Below are 19,533 nucleotides of genomic sequence, written 5' to 3'. Positions count from 1 at the left end.
AATGTCACAGTACTTTTCCTAACTAAACTAAAGAGAAACTGTCCCTAGTTAACTCACTTAATATCACAAGGCAAAATACACTGCTGAGACGCTCACTTTCACAAGGCAAGATAAGATACTCCACGCATTGAACTGTACAACTAACAACTACTGAACAGCTGAATCACTACTAAACTTTGATAACTGACATAGACCTTTTTTATATCAGATTCCAAAGAAAAACAAAAACAAAAACTGCTGCTGCCAGAGTTCCATCCTTCAGTTGGTTATAAAATTGCACAACATCTAGTCACCTGACTCTGGCACAGTTCTCATTCAGAACTCTGTTAAGATTCTGTTGCAACATTTTTATATTAAGCAACTTTTACAAATGCATTTTAATACAAGCATCTGTACAAATTGATGATGCAGTCAAACTGAATCTCACACTGACACAAATGTTCTACAGGAGGGGCTGACACAGACAAACAACTGGTGTCAGAGCCATGGACTACAACTAAATGCCAAGAAATGCATAATAGTATCCTGTGGGAAGTCATACTTTCCTGGTAACTATCATATTGACAACACACCCCTTAGAGTTGACCCAGTAGTCAAGGACTTAGGGACACACATAGATAGTAATCTAGCCTTTGATCATCATGTGTCTCCAGTGGTGAGGAAATCATTCTATGTTGCACAACTTATAAACAAAGGTATGGCATCTAAGTCCAAGAAAGTCATTGTTCCATTGTATTCAGCATTCATCAGACCTATCATTGAGTACAATGCCCCATTTGTTATGTACCTAACCAGGCATATCCAACATTTGGAATGTCCACAGAGGTTCCTCACTAAAAGAATACAGGGTATAAGTAATATGTCTTATGCAAACCACCTCAAGGTTCTATCCCTGTATTCTGTCTCCTACAGACTTTTGAGGGGAGATCTATGCCTGGCATACAGGGCATTGTCAGACCCCACTCTGATGGACCTCATGCATATCCACATAACAAACAGCACCAGAATTACCCATTCTAAACAATTAAACTTTGCCTGTGATATAAATAGGACCTGCTGGAGAGATAGGTATATATCCCATAGACTACCCCTTCTATGGAATGGGTCTATATTAAATAAGCAAATGTTTAAAATAGCGAATGCTGATTTATCGACCCTTTAACAGCAAAAGCTTGAAGCCTGAACACATGGAACAGTGATTTATTTCCCAGGGAAAAAAAATCGCTGTTCCGTTTCTTTGGGCTTTCACGCTTTTACTTTTACAGGGTCAATAAATCAACGTTCACTATTTTAAGCATTTGCTGATTTAATATAAACCCTATGGAACAGTCTCCCCATCAATGTGAAGCAGAGTTCCTCCCTAATCCAATTTAAGTGCAACTTGGACAATTGGATGGAAAACCAGAAATCCATCCCTGTTTGGCACGTACTACAAAATGAACTGGTACCTCACCTAAGTGTCATGTTTAATCATAGCCTCACCTCAGGCTTCATGCCCACTGAATGGCGCACAGCTACAGTTATCCCTCTCCACAATGGAGGATCCACCTTGGATCCTGGGAACTACCGTCCCATCAGTCTGACAAGCCTGATTTGCAAGGGCGTGGAACGCATTATCATGGAACTTATAAACAAAGACATTGGCAACCTTCAAACACTGGACCCCACCCAGTTTGGGTTTGTGAAGGGCCGATCTCATCTCCTGAATCTGATTGACTTCTTCGAATCAGTCTCCAGAGTTGTGGATGAGGGTAAGGCAGTCCACACAGCCTATCTGGACCGCACCAAGGCCTTTGACACCATTCCCCACTCTGGAATCATAGATAAACTTACTAAGTTTGGCATAAATCCCTACGTCACTCGATGGGTTGCTAACTGGCTTACTGACAGAACCCAGACTGTAAAAGTAGCCGACTCCAAATCCAGCTCCAGACAAGTGACAAGTGGAGTACCTCAGGGTTCAGTCCTGGGATCACTCTTGTTTGGCATCTACTTCTCTGAAGTACAGGCCAACACTAAGGAACTCTGGCTAATAAAGTTTGCAGATGACTGCAAACTGGGAGCCATTATTGAATCCCCACATGATGTGGATATTCTACAAAAGGGCCTTACAGAAACAGATGCCTGGTGCCAGAGCCATGGGCTCAAGCTTAATGCCAAGAAATGTATAGTTATCCCCTTTGGAAAAAAACACGTACCCATGAATTACCACATAGGTGGCAGGACACTAAACATCGCAAGTGTGATGAGAGACTAAGGGACACAGCTGGACAGTGGTCTGACTTTCGATAACCACATTGCCACAACAGTCAGGAAATCCTTCTATGTGGCACACCTCATCACTTAAGGGCTTTTCATCCAGAAAAAAGGAGGTCATTGTCCCACTGTACTCATCCCTCATTAGACCCATTATAGAGTATAATGCCCCATTTGGTATGTACCTTACAAGACATCTGCAACAGCTGGAAAGGCCACAGAAATACCTCACTAAAAGAATCACAGGCCTAAAGCAGATGCCATATACTGACCATCTAAAAAACTCCAGCTATACTCTGTGGCATATCGTCTACTCAGAGGCGATCTCTGCTTAACATACAAGGCCATGTCAAACCCTGAGCTGTTGGACATGCTCCACTTAAAGAAATCCCAATTCCTCAGAGCCACACGCTCCAGGGATGTAAACCTTGTCATCACAATGAACAAAACATGTTGGAGGGATAGGTTCCTGACCCAGAGACTCCCCATACTCTGAAATAAACTGCCCATACATATCAAGCAGAGTGCCTCATTGGTCCTCTTCAAAAGGAACCTTGATGATTGGATGGGAGATAGGAAATTCACCCCAGGGATCATGTCAGTCTCCCTGCTAGACAGGGGCCTGGAGAAGTAAATATTGTGGGAAGAAATATCCAGGGAATTGTTATGGCTAGGCTTGCATAGGCCCTAGGGCTGATAGCCTAGTGCCAACCTATGAACCTATGAACCTATGTCTCTAATGGACAGAAGTAACCTGTAAATGGTTCATCTCCCAGGCCCATGCTTACACTTATCATGGGAATCAGAACTTGTCAGAGATTTGGGATTAGCCTAGTAAACAGATATGAACCTATAAAAATAACTCAGTACCTACCAGCACCCAACTGATTTTGTAAAGGGATAACAGCAACAGTACATACAGGCAGAAGAAAGCTATTGGTAGATGTAACTTGTCTTCCTTTTACAACATTATGTAATCCTTTTCCACCTTCCCCATGTCCTCTTGGATGTATATGCCGATTTGCTTTACTCAGCCTGTTCTGTAACTTCTTCCAGTTCAGGGGGTTGTGCAGAGTCATTCCTATTTCACAGTATGAAAGTACACTGCTGATACTCCTTCAGTACAAACATTAAATTATTCATGCTATGTTTTGATTCAGAAGTCTGCTTACTGCCGGCAAAAAAGGATGATAAAAAAAGAGAGAAAATGTTTGACTGCTATGGATTTAGACCCTCACTCTAAATATTTAAGGTTCTAGTAATTATTTTGAAAGCTGGCAGACTGAAAGCTATGTACATAAACATCTGTCTAATGAAGTAAGCAATGAAGGGAATACAGAGTGATCTTTTAACTGTCAATACCACTGTCATTTGCAAGGACAATGCCATCATTTGTAATGCCAAACAATCTGCCTTATCTCTCAGATTTAATACAGAGCCTGTGCGGAATGACCTTAACAGATGAATACTTTCTGCAATGACCCTGGCTTCATGCTCTTGCCTAATAGATGATAATCTTTACGAATTACATGTATTCATGACACCAGAGCAACATGCAGTGGGGAATAGATATTTAGTAAGAATGGCGTATATCTTATTAAATTGCCATTCCCTTTTGTAATATGTGGATCTTTAATGCAACACAGAAATCAGAAATGTCTTTGGCACTGGGGTTCATAGTATACAACTTTTGCTTTGCACACCTATACACCATCAATAAAAAAAGACTTTCCTTTCTAAGCTAGATATATCAATACCATGATTGATATCTATGAATCTTGGTGCAGACAAGAAGTGTACTAAACACAGTGAGCAGAAAGTACGTTTGAAGTTTTATACTACAGTTATGAATCCAGTGACTCACTAAGACATGCAGAATACTGCAGATAGTAACAGACAGATATCCTGCCAACAGTTTTACATCTATATTTATTTCTTTGACTTTGTTTAGCCAGGGAAGATCAACTTGGGCAAGACCACTTTTCAGCAGAAGCCTGACAAGAAAAACTCCATGTTATATACATTTGAGTAAACAAGCAGTAAAAGTGAACAATGATAATTATAATTATATAACTTAGCAGGTGATCACCATGTTGAATTTACTACATAATATATACAGCATGGTACAGCAATCTATATACACACACACACACATATATATATATATATATATATATATATATATATATATATATATATATATATATATTCACTTTATAATCTCAAAATACTGAAATCTCGAATTTCAGTAGTTTGAGACCATAAAATCAAACATTCCAAATCTCAGAACCCCAAAACTGCGAAACACGAAATCACGCACATAAACACACCATATACCATACAACACATACATCATCCAATGCACACCACAACAAACAAACCACACACAAACACAAAAACACAAACAAACAAACCTACAATATGTATAAATAGGGGGGCAAGCCTCCCTGTACCTCCCATTTGAGAGTCTGTACTTCCCACACCCCCTACTTATATATACTAACTCAGAGAGAGCACAAACAGGAAAAGACAGCAAACTCACACCCAGCCATTCAACAGTCCCTTGTACACAGACACACACATCACACATAAACAAACATCAACACATACAACACTTACACACTCATACTTTCACCTACCTACCCTAACCCACATGTACAACTTACAAACACACTCACATACATTCAAACTCCCACCCAAAACCCTTACAAAACACTTACTTACCTTAAATTGCACCTACATCCAAACACGACACCATACACCATCCACAGAAAACACCAGACATAATGGAGCGTAAAGCCATAACCACAAATTTGAGATATTCAAATTCGCAATTATGCATTTTTGCTATTTTAAAAATTCCACTTTATAGTCTCTAGATACTGAAATTCAAAATTTCAGTATTTCAAGATTACAAAGTTTAACTATATATATATATATATATATATATATATATATGTGTGTGTGTATTAAAAATTATTTCAAGAGTTGTCTGATATGCATCAGCTGACTAAATATTACATAACTCTTCAAGTACTCTGTGTGTTATAAAATGACATGACAATCTCTGAAAATACAGATCAAGATACTCTTTAGAAATGATAAAGCTGTTAAATAAAATGGATTCTCTGCAAGTGTAAATAATAATTTGCAATGGACAGAATTAGGTCTTGAGCTTGTGACTGAAGAAATATACACCTCAGTATAAAAATGCATTGAAAAGTTATCAGTACAGTATGTCTTAAGGAATGGTACAAGTCTGAGATGCCATTGCTGCTTTTGGTTTATTCTAATTTTTAGCTATTAGCACCTGCCTAACCTAACTTTACATCTCTCTGTCTCTGTTACTACTGAAGATTTTTCTATATATGTGCCTATAATCCTTTTTAGTTCCTTTATTCTCCTCTGAACAATGTTTTTCAGTATTCTAATACTATTTTATTGTACTTAAATTTTCCTCATAACAGCATTGCTAATATTTTTAATTTTTTAACAAATCTGTGATATTTTCATTTTTTCACATTGTTGACACTTTTTTCCTGTGGAGCTTTTTTCCCAGGTCACCACTGTAAAGGTGTCTTTTAGGCTCAGTCTGATCATCCTGGAAACAAATACAATAAATAAATTTATAAAAATAAATTAATTAATTGAAAAAGACACTGGATTTATTTATTTATATACTTAGGCACTCTTTTGACAACTAAGTGGCCTTTTATAAGATGATTGATTATAACCATAATCAGGTTATAAGGTACTATAAATACATAGCATTATAAACATGTATCATATGTACTACTTGGTGTATCATTACATATAGGGCCAGATTTACGAAAGCTTGCATGGAATTGTAGAGTAGTGTAATATGTCAAACAGGCAATATGACTGCCGAGCGATCCAGGAACAGCCGGCAGGGGCGTGCACAAGAGCTGCTAAAGGTACTCTTGCACGGACAGTGTCATGGTATGCAAATTACCTCATTTGCTGGTGAAAGCCATGCAAATGAGGTAAATTTGCAATCCAGGAAACAGTAACCTGTCCGTGGAAGATTAGTGTTAGCTGCAGAAATGTACTCCATTGGTAATGGAGTACCGTTCTGAAAATAGTTAAATGGAGCTATGACAGCTCCAAATAAAGGATGCATACAGTTGAGAAAGCATGCCAATGGCCAAATATAAGGCCATTGACATTTATAAATGTTTAAAAATATAAAAATCTAACTTTCTTCCCTCGATTTCTGATGTTTAAGCATAGAGCAGCACCGCACAAACGTGCGGCACTTATAAAGACAAGAAAATAATTAAAAAAAAGCAAAAAATAGGCATTTTCACTAAAAATCTTATTCTGCCATGCAGGTGAATGGCAGGCTGAAGTCAACATTGCCACTGAGTAGTGGTTGCTACGGGGGGAAGCTCAGTGTCAGAGATGTAACCATGCATTAGTAGGCAATCCTATGCAAATGAGGGTAAGGATAGTGAATCCCAATTTTCCCCAGCATGTGAGCCATGTCCCAAGAGTGTAAGAGTAGGAGTAGGTGAGTAGTGGATTAGAATATAGGTGACATCATGAGGGTGTGTGTCAGACAGGCTGTAAGCTAATTGGAGCACAGTGGCTTATGTTTGCTTTGAGTTGCTCAGGATTGCAAGAGGCATGCCTACAGTTGTCCTATTTGAAAACCTCAAACCAAAGGTGCACAATGTTAAAAGATAGGAAACTCCTTGCAAACATGCACACAGCATGTGCATGCATGTGCGCGCATTTGCGCTTGTTTGCGTGGCACCTCCCACCTCCCGGAGGAAACAGAAAGGCAAAAGGAAGGAAAATAAGTAGTAGGAAGATAACCAAGGAGAACTCACAGAGCTGCCAGGTGAAATATATCAGAATCAGTCAATTACACAGGCAGCAGACTATCCCATCCCAGCCCAGCCCAGCACTTTAAACTCTGCAAACAGCATTCCCCCTGTTTTTTTCCCAAGAACTCTGCAACACTGCAGTATACAAAGAGGGAAAGCTTAAAAAGCTTAAGTCAGACAAAATGTTAGGGGCTGCTCTTGCTATCATAAACCAACATGTGCAAGGTGCTGAGGGTGGTGATGTTGTGAATGCTGCTGAGCAACCCACAGTGAGGAGACGGAGAAGAGTGTACAAACCCAGGGTATCCTACCAGGGGCTACATGAGCTGGAGATAGTGGAGCGCTATAGGGTGGACAGAGACCTCCTACAGCAAATTGTTGAGCTGTGCCGGCCACGCTTCACACACAGAACCACCAGAGGGGAACCCATCCCAGTGGATACCAAGGTATATGTTGGCATAAGAATACTAGCTACAGGTACCTTCCAAAGACCAACTGGTGATATGATGGGGATTTCACAGGCATCAGCATCCAGGGTACTCCACTAGTTCCTGGATGCCATGTCAGCACATGCCAGTGAGCACGTATATTTCCCCATTTCCCGTGAAGCATTGGCCAGCAATATGCATCTTTTCCACCAAATAGCAGCATACCCTGAGGTAGTGGGTGCAATAGACTGCACGCACATATGCATCAAAGCATCACCCGGTGAGCGGGGCAGGGTCTACATCAACCACAAGGGCTTCCTCTCCATCAACTGCCAGGTTGTGTGCAATGCCCAGGGCATAACAATGAATGTGTGTGTGCTGGCTGCCCTGGAAGCTGTCACAATTCCCACATCTGGCATCTGACACAGCTGTACCAGAGATTTGCCATTGGGGACATCCCTGATGGTCACCTAGTGAGGGATGCTGGATATGCACTGGAGCCATGGCTGATGACACCCATCAGAAATGCACACACACACCTGAACAAGAACTCCATAATGAGGCACAAACACAAACAAGAAACATAATTGAGCATGTGTTTGGGATGCTCAAGTCATGGTTCCAGTGCCTGGACACATCTGGTGGAGCCTTGCAGTACTCACCAACTACATGTACCCAAATTGTTACGGTATGTGCCATGCTACACAATATGATTCTGCGGAAACAGCTGCAGCAGGAACAGCATGGGGCAGGGCCAAATGGCCCCCCACCATTGCCAAGGCCTGCAAAGGCACATCATGACTCAGAGGAGGAACAACCTGAGCCTGCCTCAGTAGGCAGAAGGAAGCATGCCCAGTATGCCCTGGCCTTGGCAAAGAGGCAAAGCATAGCACATACACTGACTCAGTAGGAACCCTGGAAATGACACCTCTCTCTGACTCGCACATACAGTAAAACGGATGCCTAACTTGACACTACCTGTTTTCAAACATGTATAGGGAGTGTACTATGTGCATCCGACATAGGCACCCCTGCAGCACCACCTGAGGCATGAGTGCCCTATTTCAAGCAATATAAAGCACTGCTAAGCACATTTTAGAAGTATTGAGCATATTTAAATACAATTGCATGTAGCTGTGCACTGCGCTAACCAGTGCAACGTCGGGCAACGCCAGGCAATTCTGGGCAATGTTGGGCAATATTGGGCAAAGTCAGGCAAAGTTGAGCAAAGTCAGGTAAACACGCTCACACCTGCTTTACTGTTCCTTAACCAGTCAGGTCTGCCCAGCAGGAAAATGAAAAGCAGTGACAGGGCTTGAACTCAGGATACTGTGCACTATAGTCACAGTACTGAACCACTAAGCCATTACAGCATTGCACTGGCACAGATACAACCTAAGTCACTCACACATACCAGTTGGGGGGGTCACATACCTAACAGTCACAGCCAGCAGGACAATTGTAGACAAACACAAACACAAACAAATGCTGTATCATGCCCTCTGAAGAGGCATATGAGTAACCTCCCCCCAGGCCTATGCAGACAGATAACATCAGGCCAGGCAGTGTGATGTGGGTTGGGTAGGTTATGAAGTCATAAACTAATATGCATGTAATTGGAAGCTAAGGTCTGTAGTACAGTGGTATGCCTCAAGCCAGTATGATAGGCAACAGTACAGACCAAAATAGAGAACCTGACATAGCAGTGCAGGCCTAGCAAATGTGTATAAGTGTCAGGTGTACCCCTCATCCAATGCACACCCACAGTAACAATCAGGTGGGCCCCCCTGGGTAGAAATGTACAAATAATAGCTGTCCCCCCAGTATGTAGAAATGTTGATAAGTCTATGCAAATTGATTCATGGAAGCCCTGCAGGCACAGTGTACTTCCTGTTGATGTACAACATAAAGGTGGACCCTGAAGTAAAAACCAACTTGAATTTTTACACACATATATAGTATATATATATGCCCATAGTGGGCATGCTCACACACTTAAACAAATTTAGTAAATGTCAGTCAACAACATACTGAAAGGTCATACTGGGCATGCTCACACACAAACAAAGCAGATTTCAGTCAACAATATACTGAAAGGTCATACTGAGTCTGTTCACACACTTAGGCCATGTCTGAGTACAGCAGTGGGCCACACATATCTGGCAGTTGCAGATCTTACTCCAGACACTTGTCACTATTCACCAATCCTGCCTTGCGCACACAGTGTAATGAAAACAGACCCATATAATATATTGGACCCCTGTCATAATCAAACTATGTGCTACAAGTACTTAAGTTGTTCAAAGAAAGTGAAAATCCAAAGAAGATCAATAATTCTCCGATCAGTATCATCAAGAAACAATGAGCACTCCTAACATATCCAAGCCATGTTCTGGCAAAAATATTGCCAAAGAGTCCATAGAGAACCATGAAGCTTTCTTTCGCTATGTCATAAATATCAATGTAAACTCATATATGTTTTGAGTCAGTGCAAAGTGTAAATGAATACATGTACATGACTGACATTGCTAACATCTTGTCAGATAGGTTCATACATATTTACCCCCCTCTCACTGACAAAAGGACCCATTACCATACCTGGAGATTGTGAAAAGCCAGAAATGACATATACAATGGTTAAACAGCTCTATCCAAACCTAAAAACATGGTGTCTATGGGATGACATGGTGTCCCTGGCTGTGTCATATGTGAACTCCAAAACAAACAGACCCTGCACCTGAACAGTCTGTTGAGACTCACCCTCTGTACAGGATATGAAACTGTTGAATGGGTTACAGCAACATTTGGCACACTCCACAAGTGTTGGTGCACAAAAGACCATGGGAACTATTGTCTTATAAGCCTAATAAGCCTGATCTGCAAGGCCATGGAGTCCATCATTATGGAACTCATAAACAGAGCTATTGGGAGCCTACAAACACCCAACCCTACCAATTTTGGTTTGGTCAGGGGCAGATCATGGTCCCTAAACCTGCTAAACAGCTTTCAAGGCAGTTACCCTGGACATACATCAATGAAATGAGTTCCACACAGCCTACATAGACTTTGAAAAGCCCTTTTCCAACATCCTACACATATGTCGTATCCACAAAATCAACAACCTGTGCATAAACACATATGTCATCTGATGGATTGCCAACTAGGGCACAGATAGATCCCACAACATAAGAATTGTGGTCTCCCTGTTGGACTGTAAGCTGGTAACAACTGCTGTCCCCCATGGCTCAGTCCTGGGACCCATCCGGTCTAGTGTATACTTTTCAGAAATACAGCCAAACACATGAGGGCTATGGTTAGCAAAGATTGTGGATGACTGCAAAAAGGTTGTCATAATCGATGTTTGGGACAACAGAGACATCCTTAAAAAGGGTCTCAGTCAGACAGATGTGGTGTTAAAATTATGGCCTTGAGCTACAGTGATACAAATACCACATAGGTGCCAGCACCCTAAATATGGAGGTAATAATAATGGATCTATGGAAACATGTAGATAGTCATCTCTCCTTCTAGAAACACATTCACAAAGTGGTTAGAAAATCATGCTATGTGTTCCCACAAATTGCCAAGGTATTTGCATGTAGGTCAAAGGAGGTTCCCTCTACTCATCAGTCATCAGACCCATTAGAGAGTATCATGGCACACTTGCAATAAATCTGACTAGGCACCCTCAGCAGCTGGAAAGACCATTGAAGTACCTCAACAAGAGGATTACTGGCCTCAAACAGTTGCCCCATGCAACAAGACTGAAGTTAATTCAATCTATACTCTGTTGCATACTGTCTACTCAGGCAATCTCTGCCCAACAGACAGGTCCATGTCCAATGCAGAACTGATGTACATGCTCTATCTGAAGTAAACCCAAGCTCACTGTGCCACATGCTCTAGGGATATCATCATCACAACAATAAATAGAACATGTTGGAGGGATACATTACTAACTCACAGACTTCCCTTGCTTTGGAACAGGCTCCCAACCTACATTAAGCTGAGTCCCTCACTGGCACTCTTCCAGAGGAGCCTTGATGAGTGTATGTGAAACTGAACTGTCACACCAAGGATCACTTCATCAGCTCTACTACACAGAGGTCTTGGGACCTAACCCATGTGTGGTGATAGCTGCACACTCTGACCATACTAATATATGCCTTCAGACAGCCTATTACCTACCTATGTACCTATATATATATATATATATATATATATATATATATATATATATATATATATATATATATATATATATATCTATATATATATGCAGGGGAACACAGTATACTAAACCAAAAATGGATGAGCAGAGATGTGTGTAAGAGGGTGACCATGACAGGGATCCATCCAGGACTGTCCCACCCAGCACACAACCCAATGGCACAAAAGACACGAGGTGCAGAACTCACCCACTGTACATAGTAGCCACCAGTATCTGTAAGAATTACAGTGTATGTGGTGCATGTGCCTGCTGTACAACATGACTGTACAATGAAGTACACATCTACTATCTGTAGACATGTACCTGTCACATAGTTTTATAGGTATGTGGTAGACTATCTTCATGAAGGCATATATTAGCCTAGGCAAGTTGTGCAGCTTTCACCACCCCATTGGGTAGTTTCCTAAGCCCTAGTTCTAATAGTCAGTACCCTAAGCCCCTTTCTAGTGGGGCTGCTGATGTGATGCCTGGTGTGAATTGTCTGTTTCCCATCCACTCATCAAGGTTCCTATTGAAGAGTGTCAGTGAGCGGGTGTGTCTGATGTACAGTGGGACTCTGTTCCACAGTAAGGCAAGTGTCTGGGATGGTACTTTATCCCACCAGCATGTTGTATTCATTGTTGTGGTGAGGTTCATATCCCTGGAGTGTGTAGTGCAACTCAATATTGTTATCCATAGAAGGAGCATGTTCAACAGTTATGTGCTGGATATGGCTCTGTATGTTAGGCAGAGCATGCCTCTGAGTAGGAGGTATGCAATGGAGAACAGATTTCATTTTACTAGTTGTGTTGCATAACACAACTGTTTGAGGCCAGTAATCCTCTTGGTGAGGTACTTCTGTTGTCTCTCCAGCTGCTGGATATGCTTAGTCAAGTACATCCAAAATGGTGCATTGTACTCAATGATGGGTCTGATGACTTAAAAGTAGAGGACCACCACTACCTCTTTTGATCCTGAAGAAAACCCTTTGTTGATTAGGTGGGCCACATAGGATTTCCTAATCACTTTGGCAACATACTTGTGTCCCCAGATCCCTTATTACCTTGTCAGTTTTTAGGTGGTAACGCATATGTGGTAGTTTGTGGGTACTTTGTTTTCCCCAAAGGGGATTACTATGCATTCTTTCACATTGAGCTTGAGGCCATGATTCCGACACCACATATCTGTCTCATAGAGTCCCTTCTGGAGAATATTTGTGTCATCCGGGAAATCTATTATGGCAAACACTTTACAGTTCCCAGCAAAATTAGTCAACCACAATCCTCCTGTGTTGGCATGTACTTTTGGGAAGTCTATACCAAATAGGAGGGACCCAAGGACTGAACCCTGGGGGACACCAGTTGTTACTGGTGTAGAGTCTGACATGTAGCCAGCAACTCTTAATTTGTGGGATCTATCTGTGAGCCAGTTTGCAATCCATCTTGTGATGTATGGATTCATGCCGAGGTTGGTGAGTTCATCTATGATACCTGACTGGGGAATGGTGTCAAAGGCCTTAGCGAGGTATAGGTAGGCTGTGTGGTGCTCCTTTTAATCATCTGTAGCCTGGGGAACTGTCTCAAAGAAATCCACCCAGTTCAGGAGGCGTGATCTGCATTTGATGAAGCCAAACTGGGTGTGCTCAACTGTGTGAAGGTTCCCAATGTCTTTATTGTTGACTTCCATTATGATTGGCTCCATTGCCTTGCAGATCAGACTTGTCAGGCTCATAGAGCATGAATGCCAAGGGTTTTTTGTGGCCCCACCCCTGTAAAGTGGGAAGAACATGCTGCGCAACATTCTATGGGTACATATCCTGTAGAGAGGATGTAGAGAGAAGTGTAGGTATCCTTGATGAATATGAATACATCCCCACACTATGTGCTATGATCCAGGTTCTGATGCTGGAAGTTATGGAATGAGTAGTATCCTGGTAGTGCTGGTGTGCTCTCTGGAGCTTTGAACTAGGTTTCTGTTACTGCACAGATATCAATATTCTCCATACTGAGAAGTGCCTCGAGTGTGTGCATTTGGAGGCTGAGACTTCTGGCAATGAGTAGCATTTAGCTCACTTTGTGGTTATTTGTGTTGGTTAATGGGTTTGGTTTGTCCTGAGTGACCAGTGTTCCACACCTGAAGTCAATGCCTCATTGGTCTGATCTGACCATAAGCTAATTACCCTACATATCCACATTTTGCCCCCCCCCCCATTAAGGAAGCCATGTTAAAAATTTTCTCCAGAGCCAACTTCATGCTTCTTAAGACAGAAGTGGTGAACTTCATGACACCCATGCAGATGGACAATACAGTTAGGACTACTGAATCCTACACAATTGCACTTTATAACCACTTGCATGAGTGCATGGATCGTGCTATCCCAAACAGAACCAAGATGCTATCCTCCAAGAAAAGGAAGCCAATCTGGTGGTCCCCTGCCATAAACAAATTGTACAACAGAACAAAGAAAATGTTGCAAAAGAGGGTAAAATCCCATTAGTGGAGGAGCTCCCTGGTCAGCCTCAGTAAGAAGCTGAGATCCCTGATAAAATCCTCCAAAGCTAGTTATGAAAACAAAATCACCACTGATTCTAAAGACAACCACAAAGCATTCTATAGCTATGTCAAGAATCTCAATGGCAACACTCAGATCTGCTCTGAGTTACAGCACAACGGCACTAAATATACAGACCCAACTGATATTGCCAACACCCTGGCAGATAGGTTCAGTGCTAACTTTACCCCCCTCTCACCCATGAAAGAGCCCATCTCTATACCGGCACAATTCAAAGTTGCTGTCATCACGGCTGCACAGGTAAAATCCACACTCTCCAAAGCCAGGAACACAGCATCCATGGGACCAGACAACATCACAGGCTGTGTTCTACACGAACTACAGAACGAACTGGCACCACACCTAAGTACCATGTTCAATCATAGCCTCACCTCAGGCTTTGTGCCTGCTGAATGGCGCACAGCGATGGTTATCCCACTACACAAGGGGGGAGCCATCACGGACCCCGGGAACTAGCACCCCATTAGCCTGATGAGCCTGGTGTGCAAGGCCATGGAACGTATCATCATGGAACTTATAAACAAAGACATTGGTAATCTCCAAACTCTGGACCACAACCAGTTTGGGTTTGTAAAAGGCAGATCATGTCTACTAAACCTGATAGACTTCATTGAAGCAGTCACCAAAGCCGTAGACAAGGGTAAGGTGGTTCACACAGCCTATCTAGATCTTGCCAAGGCTTTCAACACCAATCCCCACTCTGGAATTATAGATAAACTCACTAAACTAGGTATAAATCCCTATGTCACAAGATGGGTTGCCAACTGGCTCACTGACAGAACCCACACTGTGAAAGTAGTAGACTCCAAATCCGACTTCAGACCAGTGACAAGTGGAGTACCACAGGGATCAGTCCTGTGTCCTGTCCTGTTTGGTATCTACTTCCCTGAAGTACAGGATAACACAGAAGGTCTTTGGCTAATAAAGTTCGCAGATGACTGCAACCTAGGAGCCATAATCGAAACTACTAATGATGTGGACATCCTACAAAAGGGCCTCACTGAGGCAGATGCCTGGTGTCAAAGCCATGGCCTCAAACTCAATGCCAAAAAGAGCATTGTCATCCCCTTTGTTAAAAACTCTGTACCCATGAACTACAACATAGGCAGTAGTATACTTAACACCGAAAGTGTGATAAGAGACCTTGGGACACAGGTGGACAGTAGTCTCTCCTTTGAAAATCACATCACCACAGTAGTCAGGAAATCCTTCTATGTGGCACACCTCATCAGAAAAGGTTTCTCATGCAGAAAAAAAGAGGTCATTGTTCCTCTCTACTCATCACTCATTAGACCCATTATAGAGTACAATGCCCTTTTGGTATGTACCTCACAAGACATCTACAACAACTGGAAAGGCCGCAGAAATACCTCACAAAGAGGATTACCGGCCTCAAACACATGCCCTACACAGACTGTCTCAAAACACTCCAGCTTTACTCTGTCGCATATCGCCTACTCTGAGGTGATCTGTGCCTAACATACAAAGCTATGTCAAACACAGAACTGTAGGACATGCTCCACTTAAAGAGATTCCAATCCCTCCGAGCTACACACTCTAGGGTCCTAAACCTTGTCACCACAATAAACAGAACATGCTGGAGGGATAGAGTCCTGTCCAAGAGACTTCCCATACTCCGGAATAAACTACCTATCTATATCAAACAAAGCTCCTCATTAGCACTCTTCAAGAAAAATCTTGATGATTGGATGAGAAATAGGAAATTCAACCCAGGGATCACTTCTGTGTCTCTGCTCGACAGTGGCACAGGAAAATAAATTTCTTGGGTGGCAAAAGCCAGAGTACCTTTTTGGCTGGGGTTTTATAAGCCCCAGGGCCAATAGCCTAGTACCTACCTATGAACTTATGAACCTATGAACCTTTGAGTCTTGCCTAAAAAAGGTAACATGGGGACAGCAAGAGCCTTGTCCAATATTCAGAAGCATAGGCGCGACAGGTGCAAACCATCTGTAGCGAAGCTACGAGGCTTGTCTATCATGTCATCACAGGCAGACAGAGACTGGATCTCCTATGAATGACACCAGAAGCTCAGCCAATTGTTGAAGTATATCGTCTTTCTATTATTTTGCAGTATCATGTAGGTGAAGGTAAGATGCTTCTCAAGGTCAGGGTCATACTAGACTGGGCTACATGATCATTGAGCTACTATATATCTCTTGTCATGTTGTCCTGGGAGGTATGTCTCAGATCATTCACACTGACATGTACAAAGAATATGTCATATATGTACCTGTTTTGGAGTGATGTAAGTGCTTGTGTTATGTGGCGGATAATAGCACCTGACAGACAACTGACAGTAAGCCTTCCCTTGTCCAGCCGAGTGAGTGGAACATCTGTGTGCCTGACTATGAAGTCACCTATTACTAGTGTGTTGGTTATGTTGTTTTGCATTAAGGCCTGCTGTGAGGCACACTTTTTGGTGTATTATGTGTTTTCTGGTGTGTGCTTGGAGGTGCATGTTGCTTGCTTGTCTGCTTAGGAGGACACTCTCTCTTTTTCAGATTATTATTTGTATTCTCCGAGTATGGTAATGTGTATTTATCTGTGTGTTTTGCTGGTGCTTATATTGTAGGTCTATGTGAGACAGTTGGTCTTGTGGTTGTATGACCCTACTCCTCCTGACTGTATTGTCCAGTATTGGGTTAACAGAGCTTAGCCACTGGTTTGACCCTGTATGTGCCAGCATGTGGTGCATCAATCCATATATGATATGGTCATGGCCTATGCATACAATACACTCACAATCCACCTAGTATGAGAAGCCTGCTGAGGTTAGCAAATGTGAAAAAAACCTTTGGGCAAACTGTCAGCAAGTAATGTCTGTATTGCACCCTGTAACTCCATATTGCTTGCTGAAGTGAAAAGACGGACTTAGTTTGGATTAAGAACCCCACACTTGCCAACTGTGTGTGTGTGTGTCTGTCTCTCCCTGGGGAGAGAGCAACCTTTTTGGAGACTACTCACACCCCTTAAAAGTGGTATACTCATCTTTTTCAAGTCTGATGATGTCACCATCCTACAAATGTACCTGTGGAAAAGTTACATCCCAGTAATGTATATAGTGCGTTGTGTAAATGTGTACTGCTGTTGTATCATAATGTAGTTAGGTAGGGTTTCAAATCTTGCACTTGCCAAGTGATGTGTGTATGTGTCTCCCTGGGGTGGAGCAACCTTTTTGGAGACTACTCACACCCCTTAAAAGTGGCATACTCATCTTTGTCAAGTCTGATGATGTCATCATCCTACAAATATACCTGTGGAAAAGAGAAATCCCAGTAATGTGTATAGCATGTCGTGTAAATGCGTACTGCTGTAGTATCATAATGTGGTTAGGTAGGGGTTTGAATCCTGCACTTGCCAACGGTATTTGTGAGCGTGTGTTTCTCCCTGAGGAGGAGCAACTCACACCCCTTAAAAGTGGTATACTCACCTTTGTCAAATCTGATGATGTCACCATCCTACAAATATACCTGTGGAAAAGTGAAATCCCAGTAATGTGTATAGCACATTGTGTGAATGTGTACAGCTGTTGTATCATAAGGTAGTTAGGTAGGAGTTCAAATCCTGCAATTGCCAACTGTGTGTGTGTCTCCCTGGAGAGCAGCGACCTTCTTGGAGAATACTCACACCCCTTAAAATTTGTCTTTGACAAGTCTGATGATGTCACCCCAATAATGTAAATGCATAATGCTGTAGCATCGTAATATACTTAAGAAGCAGTTTGAATCTCACACTTGTTGACTGTGTGTGTTCCGAGTGTGTGACACCATTGATCTATGTGGAGTGGGTTTTGATTTTTTCTAGTGTATGACATATCACAATGACAACTGTATGTGGATTACACATGTAAGGTAGCTGTGGGGCAAAGCCATATACATACATGTGACCTCAATTATTTCATAGGTGGGTACTCTGCTTTCTCCATGAATGCATCTGTTATCTTTGCCAGAGCATGCTGGCGCTGTCCAGACCTTAGGTCACTTCTGTGTGCTAGTGACAGGCTTAGCCAATGCAGTGATCCCTGGGCTACGTCTTCTGTTTCACATCCACTCATCACGGTTTCTATTGAAGAGTGTGAGTGAGAGTTTATGCTTGAGGTATATTTGAATCCTGTTCCAAAGCAAGCAAAGTCTGGCAAAGATGATTAATCATTATAGGTGTGCAACAACCTATGTGGATCTGCATGCAAACCCTTTATTGCTTATGTGCTCCACAGGGGGATTTCCAAAACCTTTTGGTAATGTGATTATCAAAGGAGAGATGACTAAAGACATGGCTCTATGCACACATTAGCACCTGTCCCATATTTTGGGGGCTACTACCTATGTTGTACTCTGGGGATACTTTGTTTTCTAAAAGTGGATAATTATGCTTTCTTTGGCTTATAGCTTTACAGCATGAGTTTGACACCAGGTATCTCTCTCTATGATACCATTTTGGAGGATGTGTGTGTCATCTGCAGAATAAAGTATAGCCGACAGTATGCATTTTCATCACACGTGGGCAGACATATCCCTACTGTGTTTGCTTGTACCTAAGAAAGCTATATGCCAAACAGGAGTGGTCCCAGGATGAGTGCAGGTGAATATCACTTGTTACTGGCATAGAATTGTACATGGAGGCTGCAAATGTTACTGTGTGCCCTACATCTGTGCGTCAGTTGTCAATCCAACATCTAAAAATCGTTTATGGTCAGTCTGTTGAGGTTATGTATAATATCAGAATGTGGGATGGGTATGAATTGCTGGTGAGCTATAGCTTGGCTGTGTGGACCTTCACTCCCTCACCTATAGCCTTGTTAACTGGCTTGAAGTCTACTAGGTGTAGGAACCATGATCTGGCCTTTAGAGAACCTAAGTGGGTATGGTGCAGTGATTGTAGGTTCATAATGTCTCTGTTAATGCATTCCATAATGCTGTGCTCCATAGCCTTCCCGATAACATTTGTTTGGCTTATAGGGTGAGAGTTTCCACGATCTGTTGTAGTTCTACCCTTAATCAATTTATGTTAACATTTACACTGGGTGTGATGAGGGTGGACAGGTTTAGGAATAAGTATATTAGAGGGTCATACCAGGTTTGAAGGTTAGTAGACCAAGCCAGATAGGCAGGATTAAGTTGGTTTGTACATGTGCTGAGGAGGGATGCAGAGTATATTGTGAAATAGATGCTAAGGATGAAGCGGCCAGGTAACAGG

Source organism: Protopterus annectens, chromosome 9.part0, assembly GCF_019279795.1.
Source record: "Protopterus annectens isolate FY-2018-M chromosome 9.part0, PAN1.0, whole genome shotgun sequence".
In the NCBI taxonomy this organism is placed as follows: domain Eukaryota; kingdom Metazoa; phylum Chordata; order Ceratodontiformes; family Protopteridae; genus Protopterus; species Protopterus annectens.
Note: the sequence above shows the minus strand (reverse complement) of the source record.